This window comes from Polyodon spathula, chromosome 7 (genome assembly GCF_017654505.1).
Source record: "Polyodon spathula isolate WHYD16114869_AA chromosome 7, ASM1765450v1, whole genome shotgun sequence".
Taxonomy (NCBI): Eukaryota; Metazoa; Chordata; class Actinopteri; order Acipenseriformes; family Polyodontidae; genus Polyodon; species Polyodon spathula.
Window position 1 is genome coordinate 1,259,714 of NC_054540.1, and position 13,402 is coordinate 1,273,115.

The following is a 13,402-nucleotide window of genomic DNA, read 5'->3' on the forward strand; positions in this document are numbered from 1 at the left end:
ACACAGAGCTGTCCTGTGCTGGACGGAGAGACCCACACAAGGCTTGTTTATTATAAACACAGAGCTGTCCTGTGCTGGATGGAGAGACCCACACAAGGCTTGTTTATTATAAACACAGAGCTGTCCTGTGCTGGACGGAGAGACCCACACAAGGCTTGTTTATTATAAACACAGAGCTGTCCTGTGCTGGATGGAGAGACCCACACAAGGCTTGTTTCCTCCATCTTGATACTGCTTTTCTTATGTACAGAAAGTTTCATGAAATAAGCCCTGCATTAATTGTGAGTCAGATACTCTTTTAATCAGTTGTTGAATTTCTTCCTGTGTAGAAAAAAAAAATAGTATTATATATTTTTATCATGCGTTTTGCAGAAATGGCCAGTTTTTAATTTTTTTTTTTTATCAAGTCTGTGTCCCACGCAACATAGCACTGACTTCCCAGGATGTGAAAGTGTCATCTTCAGAGCGGTGGAGTCAGACTCCCAGCGAACCACTCCGGACCGCTGAGGCTCTTTAAATTATTTTAAAAATGTGCAGAAAGAATAGACACACGCCAGGTCACATCAGAACATAAGCGAAGATGCTGTTAAGTGAAATGGAATATGTTCTTCCAATGAAATTGATGAATCTGTTGTGTACCAGTTTAGTTTTATTCTGTTTAAAATGTCAGTGTGTGTTTGTCAGGGGTGTGGAGGCCAAGTTTGTACAATTATCACCAATTTGAGGAGGGGGAGGGGGGGGGGGGGGTAAATTGGTCTACTGTTACATTTTCTTGAGCCATAACCCCATTTTTAAAGAAGATGAAGCACATTCATTCAGCTGCAAGAAAATAATGCCTCTGAATGCAGTCTGGGTGCACTTGCACTGCCACACTGCAAAACTAACAGACTTCGGATTTGGGGCCATGCAAGATTTCTTCTTATAAATGTTAAAATTTACTTTTATTATAAAAAAATGTTAGCAGTGCACTGGTCTTGTTTTCCCAAAAGAGCCAGCTTCCCAGCGTTCGGGTGTGTTTAGCATGCCTTTGTCAAGGGAAAGGGTGAAAACATGGCGGAGGATGGTTAACTACACTCGCTCACCACTTTCTCCATCTGTTCGTGTTTGAGTGTTTGAGTTGCCTCTCCTCTGGTGCAGTGCTGCAGGGTGGACAACAGCATGGCTTGATTTCTTACAAGCATTGATCAGTTTGAATTGAAAAGAAATGAAATGTAATCAAGTTGCTTTTATTAGAATATTTTATTACTGCAATGACACTGAACGCTTCAGCTGTGTTCCAATAGGTATGTGCTGTGTTAGTATTGGATAGAGAAAGCGAAGTGCTAATGTATACTAGACTAAGGTCATGAAACTTTTCTATCAAATTCAAGGAATAAGCATCTGCTCATTGAAAATATTAACCACTTCCTGTAACGGTACAGAATCTGTATATATGTTTTTTAATAAGAAGTCTGTATGTCACTCAGTTCTTCTTTGTGCTTTCGGTACTGGAGTTTGAATGTAATTCAGTTTAAGAACGCTAGTCTGATCTGCTCAACCAGTGTTACTTCTGCATTGCTCTTGTGTTTAATGTGCTTTTCCCTGGTGACACCTCTGGAAATAGAGAGGAAACACAAAGCGTGTCTGAAATACATGAAGATCTCACCAGACCTTCTCTACATGCCCCTCTCATACTTCCAACTGTAGCCCTAGAAGTTATTCTTAAAAAACAACACAAACTTATTGCAAAAAAGGGGGGGAAGTATTTATTGTTGGAATGAAAATATGCATTTTATTTAGTTTTTTTGTGAATGGGCTGGAAGCCTTTCTGAACTGTCTCAGAGGAAGGGGAATCCTCCTACGATTCCTGTGCAATGGTAGATCTGTCTGTCTGTCTGTCTGTCTGTCTCTCTGGACATGCTTCTGGCTGCACTGTAAGTGTGCCCTCCCGGAGTGTGTGCCATTCCCAGGGCAGAGGGTTAGGAATGGGTACCAGACGGCAGCAGGTATTGCACTGTTGTCTTTGAATTGGAGCTTTTTTCTGTTTGACACTAATGAGCTCTGGGGGTACAGACCACCAGGCACACACATATATTAATGAGGAGAGTGACTCTGTGATTGCTTTGAGTGACCAGGGCACCGGCATTTCAATGAAGAGACTCATTTACACCTGTTGGACAAAGTGTGTGTGTGTTGTGTTGGTTGTGTCTCTTGGGACACCTCGAAACTGAATGTATTCAGCTGCATGTGTCTCTCTGTGTGTGTGTTTATGTTGGGGGACAACCTCCCTCCCCCCCCCCCCTAAAATCCCCTGGGTAGGGGGCGTGGGGGCGATCCACAGTGGCTTGGCTTTAATCTGGATGGTAGACTGCGGACCTGGGGTCAGTTCACACAGTGCGGACCTGGGGTCAGTTCACACAGTGCAGACCTGGGGTCAGTTCACATCACAATGACAGCAGCATTGTTGCTGAAATTCCAAGTTCAATTCCAATTCCAGTTCCAATGCTGTTTTGTTCAATTCCAATTCCAGTTCCAATGCTGTTTTGTTCAATTCCAATTCCAGTTCCAATGCTGTTTTGTTCAATTCCAATTCCAATAATGCTGCAGTAATTACAATTATAATTACAATTACACTGAAAAGTAACAAACAGCTCCACACATTAACATGTTACTTGATGTACTCTAAATAAGCAGCACTAATCACAGGTACAAATACACACACTTACTGTATAAAACTCAAGGTCACCAGAAGTGGTTGCAAATACAAGAAAAATGATTGAATGACAAATAAATGCACTATTGAACTGTAATCGATCAATCATGCAGGTGTGCCAAGGTCCGACTGCATTGTCATTGTGATAAATTGTGAATTGCACCATTCCAGTGTAACTGAGCCCAGGTCTGGTAGACTCTGGTTATTTCCATCAACACCTCCAGTACTGACAGCGCTCTGCAAGGCTGACTGCCTGCCTGCCTTCCATTGCCAAAGTGTGCCTTAATAAAACAGCAGCAGTGTCTGAATCGGGAGCACAGAAACACCCAACATGATGAAAGAGCAACACCTCAGCAAGAGCCCTGCACCGCTGCGTGTGATCAACGAATCATTACATGCGCTCAGAACCGGGGCGGAGCTCCAATCACTGACGCATTTTTCATTACAGTGATTTAAAAAAAATAATAAATCTGCAAACCATGAGATTGTTCTCTTTCTCATATATATCTATAGTTAAATGCAGAAGAGGAGAGCGGTTTTCTTAGTGAATCTCCTGCCCTGGTGGTGTTCTTTGTTGTTTTTTGATTTCTCGATGTTGGGGGCTGGTATGGTTGTTGCACTGTTCTGTGTTGTGTGTGAAATATAGCTGTGCTCCTGTGCTCTGCAAAGATCAGCTTCTTACTGCTGTGCAGTGAATTGTTTATTTTAAAATGACATGGTTTTGTTTCTATGGCTTCTTTCACACCTATGAGCTGTTTGTATATCCTTCTGCCCCCTGCTCCCCTGTGAGACACTGCTGTTCAGTCCTGTCCACCATGGAAGGCAGAAGCTCTCTGTTAAATGATGTGCGTTCCTTTGCTGGTTGTGATCCAGCGTATCTGTGGTGTTGTGGGTTTTCTAAGTATGCCTAGCTGCTTCATTAAGCCTTGTGCTATCACTGGGGCACGCTGACATGCTCACCAAAACATGGAGTATCCAAACTGCTTCACTTTCTACATGAGAGAATTGTAGGAAAACAGAAATGACTGCAGCATGTACACCACTAGTCTTAGAAACTTCAGCGATAGCCGGAACGCTCTGCAGGACTCATTAAACCACTAACAGCTTCTAAAAATAAAAAAGTAAAGCAAACCCTGGCTGTGTATGTGTTGTAGTATTTAAGCCAAAAAGCATAGTTGTGTTCCCTTGCAGTTGAATTTGAGCAGGGTTAGACTCCTACAGAAAATAGGCAGTGGACTCTATGGGGTTACCCAATGTGGAGCAACAGTGGGCGTTTTCATATGTGGAAGTGGAGCCCTGGGGATTCTTCACAGTTACAGTGCCAGTGCAGTAAATTTTACACTTAAAAAGATGAAGCAGTTGATCTGTAGATATTATTTGGGGAGCCTGGGTCTGTGAAAAAGCATACATTTAATTGGATGGGAAAATTGTTTTGCAAGTCAAGATTTATATTATATCAAGATTGGAACTAAGTTTTTAGGCTACCAGTAAATCAGCATAATAATTAATAGTAGAACATGTTAAACTGAATTGCTGCCAAGCTCAGAATAAAGAAAAGGAGACTCACGCTAAACTAGCAGGGCTGTCCTTGCCTGTTCTTGAGAAATATTATTCGATGCAATACTGGATTTTCAAAAATGTTTCTGCCGGCCGTACCCACATGAAAACATCTGGAAAACAATCTGACACTTCTGTCCCAACTGGTCCCAAAAAAAAGTTAAACATTCACTAAATGTTAGGGTTAGGCCATTATTATTTAAAACTGGAGAACAAAGATATTTCATCCACAGAATAGAAAAAGCTTGGTAACGTAAAATTGAAAAAAATAAATAGAAAAAGACATTTAAAAATCGGACAAAATAGCAGATCACGAAAAAAATAACAAAAGAAAATGTATGCGCTACAATAAAGAATGAAGGCTTTATATTCTAAACGAGTACAGGCCAGTGTGAGCTGTCTTTGTAAACACTGCCAGGACAGTAAACAACTTTCACTTTGTATTCTTTCAGCAAAGTGAGAGATCTTGCTCGGGAGGCAGTGCTTGTTAGTTGTGTGCTGGACAAAAATTCAAAGGGCTTAATAATAGGGGCATGCTATAGACTGCCAGATTCAGACACCGAGCAAAATAATCTGTTGTACAATGACATTTAAAAATTTGTGTAGCAAAGGACAAGCCATACTAATGGGGGATTTCAACTTCCCCCATATAAAATGGGAAAACCTGTGCGGAACATGACAGACGAAATTGAAATGGTAGACGACACAAAAATTGAAGGAGTGACAAACACTGTTGCAGCAGCAAAGGTCATTCAAAATGATCTAGACAAGATTCAGAACTGGGCAGACACATGGCAAATGACATTTAATAGAGATAAGTGTAAAGTACTGCACCCAGGCAATAAAATGTGCATTATAAATACCCTATGGGAGATATTGAAATTGAAAAACGAATCTGAAAAAGGCCTAGGAGTTTGTTGACTCAGAAATGTCTTCAGCTAGACAATGTGTGGGAACCTATAAAAAAAAAGCCAACAAGATGCTCGTATATATTGTGAAAAGTGTTGAATTTAATCTAGAATAGTGTGTTCAGTTCTGGTCACCTTGCTACAAAAAGGATATTGCTGGTCTAGAAAGAGTGCAAAGAAGAGAGACCAGAATTATCTGTGTTTAAAAGGCATGTCATATGCAGACAGGCTTAAAGAATCTGATTCAAGCATTACAAATTCTAAAAGGTATTGACAATATCAATCCAAGGGACTTTTTTGACCTGAAAAAAGAAACAAGGACCAGGGGTCATATTAGATAAAGGGGCATTCAGAACAAAATAGGAGGCACTTTTTTAAACAGAGCATGGTAAGGGTCTGGAACCAACTCCCCAGTAATGCTGTTGGAGCTGACACCCTGGGATCCTTCTAGAAGCTGCTTGATGAGAGTCTGGGATCAATAAGCTACTAACAACCAAACAGGCAAGATGGGCCGAATGGCCTCCTCTCGTTTGTAAACTTTCTCATGTTCTTAAAAATTCTGGGTCTGAGTCAGGAGTGGCTTAACTAAATTAACTTATGTTGTTATTAAGTGATAACATTCTATAATATACGTACATACACACACAGTATACACACACAGTATATATCTCCTCCACTAAACACCAGTTCTCATGTCAACGTCAGTTCCCAATGACACTTGTCAGTCTCAATGCTATTCAGCCAGAGAGAACACGCAATAAAAGGAAAAGTTACGTCAGGAAAGATCAATGGGTAACATTCCAGATAAATAACAATGGAGATGCTGGGTGAAAAATGCTGTTTCACCAAAAACAGCGGGTGGACAATGTCCACTCTTTCAAAAAAGTGGACTGTGTCCACCCCCCAGTCTAACACTAAACTTCAGGTAGTTATGTAAAGTCTTTTTTCAGACAACCTTTCCAGTACTCCCTATCCATCACAGCCCGCCTGATGAGCGTGTTGTATATCATCAGCCCTACCCACGCTGTCTCCTGCTCCCTATCCATCACAGCCCGCCTGATGAGCGTGTTGTATATCATCAGCCCTACCCACGCTGTCTCCTGCTCCCTATCCATCACAGCCCACCTGATGAGCGTGTTGTATATCATCAGCCCTACCCACGCTGTCTCCTGCTCCCTATCCATCACAGCCCACCTGATGAGCGTGTTGTATATCATCAGCCCTACCCACGCTGTCTCCTGCTCCCTATCCATCACAGCCCACCTGATGAGCGTGTTGTATATCATCAGCCCTACCCACGCTGTCTCCTGCTCCCTATCCATCACAGCCCACCTGATGAGCGTGTTGTATATCATCAGCCCTACCCACGCTGTCTCCTGCTCCCTATCCATCACAGCCCACCTGATGAGCGTGTTGTATATCATCAGCCCTACCCACGCTGTCTCCTGCTCCCTATCCATCACAGCCCACCTGATGAGCGTGTTGTATATCATCAGCCCTACCCACGCTGTCTCCTGCTCCCTATCCATCACAGCCCACCTGATGAGCGTGTTGTATATCATCAGCCCTACCCACGCTGTCTCCTGCTCCCTATCCATCACAGCCCACCTGATGAGCGTGTTGTATATCAGCCCTACCCACGCTGTCTCCTGCTCCCTATCCATCACAGCCCACCTGATGAGCGTGTTGTATATCATCAGCCCTACCCACGCTGTCTCCTGCTCCCTATCCATCACAGCCCACCTGATGAGCGTGTTGTCCATATACCCACGCTGTCTCCTGCTCCCTATCCATCACAGCCCACCTGATCAGCGTGTTGTATATCATCAGCCCTACCCACGCTGTCTCCTGCTCCCTATCCATCACAGCCCACCTGATGAGCGTGTTGTATATCATCAGCCCTACCCACGCTGTCTCCTGCTCCCTATCCATCACAGCCCTATCCTGATGAGAGCGTGTTGTATATCAGCCCTACCCACGCTGTCTCCTGCTCCCTATCCATCACAGCCCACCCAGCGTGTTGTATATCATCAGCCCTACCCACACTGTCTCCTGATCACACCCTACCCACCTGCTCCCTATCCATGCCCATGTTGTATATCATCGTGTTGTATATCATCAGCCCTACCCACGCTGTCTCCTGCTCCCTATCCATCACAGCCCACCTGATGAGCGTGTTGTATATCATCAGCCCTACCCACGCTGTCTCCTGCTCCCTATCCATCACAGCCCACCTGATGAGCGTGTTGTATATCATCAGCCCTACCCACGCTGTCTCCTGCTCCCTATCCATCACAGCCCACCTGATGAGCGTGTTGTATATCATCAGCCCTACCCACGCTGTCTCCTGCTCCCTATCCATCACAGCCCACCTGATGAGCGTGTTGTATATCAGCCCTACCCACGCTGTCTCCTGCTCCCTATCCATCACAGCCCACCTGATGAGCGTGTTGTATATCATCAGCCCTACCCACGCTGTCTCCTGCTCCCTATCCATCACAGCCCACCTGATGAGCGTGTTGTATATCAGCCCTACCCAGCCCTACCCACGCTGTCTCCTGCTCCCTATCCATCACAGCCCACCTGATGAGCGTGTTGTATATCATCAGCCCTACCCACGCTGTCTCCTGCTCCCTATCCATCACAGCCCACCTGATGAGCGTGTTGTATATCATCAGCCCTACCCACGCTGTCTCCTGCTCCCTATCCATCACAGCCCACCTGATGAGCGTGTTGTATATCATCAGCCCTACCCACGCTGTCTCCTGCTCCCTATCCATCACAGCCCACCTGATGAGCGTGTTGTATATCATCAGCCCTACCCACGCTGTCTCCTGCTCCCTATCCATCACAGCCCACCTGATGAGCGTGTTGTATATCATCAGCCCTACCCACGCTGTCTCCTGCTCCCTATCCATCACAGCCCACCTGATGAGCGTGTTGTATATCATCAGCCCTACCCACGCTGTCTCCTGCTCCCTATCCATCACAGCCCACCTGATGAGCGTGTTGTATATCATCAGCCCTACCCACGCTGTCTCCTGCTCCCTATCCATCACAGCCCACCTGATCAGCGTGTTGTATATCATCAGCCCTACCCACGCTGTCTCCTGCTCCCTATCCTCCCTATCCATCACAGCCCACCTGATGAGCGTGTTGTATATCATCAGCCCTACCCACGCTGTCTCCTGCTCCCTATCCATCACAGCCCGCTGTCTCCTGATATCCATCACAGCCCACCTGTGTTGTATAACATCAGCCCTACCCACGCTGTCTCCTGCTCCCTATCCATCACAGCCCACCTGATGAGCGTGTTGTATATCATCAGCCCTACCCACGCTGTCTCCTGCTCCCTATCCATCACAGCCCACCTGATGAGCGTGTTGTATATCATCAGCCCTACCCACGCTGTCTCCTGCTCCCTATCCATCACAGCCCACCTGATGAGCGTGTTGTATATCATCAGCCCTACCCACGCTGTCTCCTGCTCCCTATCCATCACAGCCCACCTGATCAGCGTGTTGTATATCATCAGCCCTACCCACGCTGTCTCCTGCTCCCTATCCATCACAGCCCACCTGATGAGCGTGTTGTATATCATCAGCCCTACCCACGCTGTCTCCTGCTCCCTATCCATCACAGCCCACCTGATGAGCGTGTTGTATATCATCAGCCCTACCCACGCTGTCTCCTGCTCCCTATCCATCACAGCCCACCTGATGAGCGTGTTGTATATCATCAGCCCTACCCACGCTGTCTCCTGCTCCCTATCCATCACAGCCCACCTGATGAGCGTGTTGTATATCATCAGCCCTACCCACGCTGTCTCCTGCTCCCTATCCATCACAGCCCACCTGATGAGCGTGTTGTATATCAGCCCTACCCACGCTGTCTCCTGCTCCCTATCCATCACAGCCCACCTGATGAGCGTGTTGTATATCAGCCCTATCCACCTCTCTCCTTCACAAGAACACCCTCTTCATAGATTCTAAGTAAAACTATTATGAAACACGTTAAGGAGACAAACTGTCTGCAAATCCTGCGCCTGCAAATGAGATGGAGATTCACAATATGCTCTCGTCTTTGCTGTTTAGAGGAGAGTTGAAAAACCTGACGTGGCTTTGTGTCCCCGGATTATGGGGCAGTTGGCAACCCTGTATGTAGCTGAATGTGATTTTAATGTAATGTTGGGAACTCCAATTCTGGAACAGTACTGTAAGGTGTTAAGCTTCTTCTCACTTTATGCACATTAAGCCACTTTAGTGTTTTTTCCCATTAAGCGCGTCCAAAGTTTTGCGCATCCCAAATCAGAGTGACGTAACCCCAAGGCAGCGGCGGGTAACTACCAAGCCACTCCTCTGTAGTGACAGATGTAAAGCTGGACCAATTAAACAGACGGGCACATACAATTGGCCAATGAAAGCTGTGGAGATTGATATTATTGTCCAATTAGAGTGTTGTGTGTAATTTCCACCGGCCGAGAGAGCCTAACAGCGGGAGTAGCGATGGAAACGCTTATCCAAGCAGATAGCACGCTGTACTCCGCTTGGCCAATGAAGTGACGGTGTGGGCGGGACCGGCAGCGCGGGCGGTTGAGAGGGAGCGGGAGCTGAGGCAATTGAAGCGGGTTTGGTGTCACAGAAAAGAAAAAGCCTGTTTTGGAAACTAATTAAAATTGCTGTAAAAAAAACAAAACAACTTTACTATTCTTTTATAAATGTTAAACGAGAGTGTGGAATGAATGCGGTGAGGCATTGAGCACACAGTTCAGTATTATTATTATTCAAATGATCTTCGTATAAAACAAGATCCGTCTCGAAATCCAGTTTGTGTTTAAGTTTCCCGAAGAAGAGCTTCGTCAGTGTCCCTGAACTGCACGTCTGTCCGTGTCTGTCTGTCCCTGAACTGCACGTCTGTCCGTGTCTGTCTGTCCCTGAACTGCACGTCTGTCCGTGTCTGTCTGTCCCTGCACTGCACGTCTGTCCGTGTCTGTCTGTCCCTGAACTGCACGTCTGTCCGTGTCTGTCTGTCCCTGAACTGCACGTCTGTCCGTGTCTGTCTGTCCCTGCACTGCACGTCTGTCCGTGTCTGTCTGTCCCTGAACTGCACGTCTGTCCGTGTCTGTCTGTCCCTGCACTGCACGTCTGTCCGTGTCTGTCTGTCCCTGAACTGCACGTCTGTCCGTGTCTGTCTGTCCCTGCACTGCACGTCTGTCCGTGTCTGTCTGTCCCTGAACTGCACGTCTGTCCGTGTCTGTCTGTCCCTGAACTGCACGTCTGTCCGTGTCTGTCTGTCCCTGAACTGCACGTCTGTCCGTGTCTGTCTGTCCCTGAACTGCACGTCTGTCCGTGTCTGTCTGTCCCTGAACTGCACGTCTGTCCGTGTCTGTCTGTCCCTGAACTGCACGTCTGTCCGTGTCTGTCTGTCCCTGAACTGCACGTCTGTCCGTGTCTGTCTGTCCCTGAACTGCACGTCTGTCCGTGTCTGTCTGTCCCTGAACTGCACGTCTGTCCGTGTCTGTCTGTCCCTGAACTGCACGTCTGTCCGTGTCTGTCTGTCCCTGCACTGCACGTCTGTCCGTGTCTGTCTGTCCCTGAACTGCACGTCTGTCCGTGTCTGTCTGTCCCTGAACTGCACGTCTGTCCGTGTCTGTCTGTCCCTGCACTGCACGTCTGTCCGTGTCTGTCTGTCCCTGCACTGCACGTCTGTCCGTGTCTGTCTGTCCCTGAACTGCACGTCTGTCCGTGTCTGTCTGTCCCTGAACTGCACGTCTGTCCGTGTCTGTCTGTCCCTGAACTGCACGTCTGTCCGTGTCTGTCTGTCCCTGAACTGCACGTCTGTCCGTGTCTGTCTGTCCCTGAACTGCACGTCTGTCCGTGTCTGTCTGTCCCTGAACTGCACGTCTGTCCGTGTCTGTCTGTCCCTGAACTGCACGTCTGTCCGTGTCTGTCTGTCCCTGAACTGCACGTCTGTCCGTGTCTGTCTGTCCCTGAACTGCACGTCTGTCCGTGTCTGTCTGTCCCTGCACTGCACGTCTGTCCGTGTCTGTCTGTCCCTGCACTGCACGTCTGTCCGTGTCTGTCTGTCCCTGAACTGCACGTCTGTCCGTGTCTGTCTGTCCCCGAACTGCACGTCTGTCCGTGTCTGTCTGTCCCTGAACTGCACGTCTGTCCGTGTCTGTCTGTCCCTGAACTGCACGTCTGTCCGTGTCTGTCTGTCCCTGAACTGCACGTCTGTCCGTGTCTGTCTGTCCCTGAACTGCACGTCTGTCCGTGTCTGTCTGTCCCTGAACTGCACGTCTGTCCGTGTCTGTCTGTCCCTGCACTGCACGTCTGTCCGTGTCTGTCTGTCCCCGAACTGCACGTCTGTCCGTGTCTGTCTGTCCCCGAACTGCACGTCTGTCCGTGTCTGTCTGTCCCCGCACTGCACGTCTGTCCGTGTCTGTCTGTCCCTGAACTGCACGTCTGTCCGTGTCTGTCTGTCCCCGAACTGCACGTCTGTCCGTGTCTGTCTGTCCCTGCACTGCACGTCTGTCCGTGTCTGTCTGTCCCCGAACTGCACGTCTGTCCGTGTCTGTCTGTCCCCGAACTGCACGTCTGTCCGTGTCTGTCTGTCCCCGAACTGCACGTCTGTCCGTGTCTGTCTGTCCCCGAACTGCACGTCTGTCCGTGTCTGTCTGTCCCCGAACTGCACGTCTGTCCGTGTCTGTCTGTCCCTGAACTGCACGTCTGTCCGTGTCTGTCTGTCCCCGAACTGCACGTCTGTCCGTGTCTGTCTGTCCCCGAACTGCACGTCTGTCCGTGTCTGTCTGTCCCCGAACTGCACGTCTGTCCGTGTCTGTCTGTCCCCGAACTGCACGTCTGTCCGTGTCTGTCTGTCCCCGAACTGCACGTCTGTCCGTGTCTGTCTGTCCCCGAACTGCACGTCTGTCCGTGTCTGTCTGTCCCCGAACTGCACGTCTGTCCGTGTCTGTCTGTCCCCGCACTGCACGTCTGTCCGTGTCTGTCTGTCCCCGAACTGCACGTCTGTCCGTGTCTGTCTGTCCCTGCACTGCACGTCTGTCCGTGTCTGTCTGTCCCTGCACTGCACGTCTGTCCGTGTCTGTCTGTCCCCGAACTGCACGTCTGTCCGTGTCTGTCTGTCCCCGAACTGCACGTCTGTCCGTGTCTGTCTGTCCCCGAACTGCACGTCTGTCCGTGTCTGTCTGTCCCTGAACTGCACGTCTGTCCGTGTCTGTCTGTCCCTGAACTGCACGTCTGTCCGTGTCTGTCTGTCCCTGCACTGCACGTCTGTCCGTGTCTGTCTGTCCCTGAACTGCACGTCTGTCCGTGTCTGTCTGTCCCTGAACTGCACGTCTGTCCGTGTCTGTCTGTCCCTGAACTGCACGTCTGTCCGTGTCTGTCTGTCCCTGAACTGCACGTCTGTCCGTGTCTGTCTGTCCCTGAACTGCACGTCTGTCCGTGTCTGTCTGTCCCTGAACTGCACGTCTGTCCGTGTCTGTCTGTCCCTGAACTGCACGTCTGTCCGTGTCTGTCTGTCCCTGAACTGCACGTCTGTCCGTGTCTGTCTGTCCCTGAACTGCACGTCTGTCCGTGTCTGTCTGTCCCCGAACTGCACGTCTGTCCGTGTCTGTCTGTCCCTGAACTGCACGTCTGTCCGTGTCTGTCTGTCCCTGAACTGCACGTCTGTCCGTGTCTGTCTGTCCCTGCACTGCACGTCTGTCCGTGTCTGTCTGTCCCTGAACTGCACGTCTGTCCGTGTCTGTCTGTCCCTGAACTGCACGTCTGTCCGTGTCTGTCTGTCCCTGAACTGCACGTCTGTCCGTGTCTGTCTGTCCCTGCACTGCACGTCTGTCCGTGTCTGTCTGTCCCCGAACTGCACGTCTGTCCGTGTCTGTCTGTCCCCGCACTGCACGTCTGTCCGTGTCTGTCTGTCCCCGCACTGCACGTCTGTCCGTGTCTGTCTGTCCCCGCACTGCACGTCTGTCCGTGTCTGTCTGTCCCCGAACTGCACGTCTGTCCGTGTCTGTCTGTCCCTGAACTGCACGTCTGTCCGTGTCTGTCTGTCCCCGCACTGCACGTCTGTCCGTGTCTGTCTGTCCCCGAACTGCACGTCTGTCCGTGTCTGTCTGTCCCTGCACTGCACGTCTGTCCGTGTCTGTCTGTCCCTGCACTGCACGTCTGTCCGTGTCTGTCTGTCCCTGCACTGCACGTCTGTCCGTGTCTGTCTGTCCCTGCACTGCACG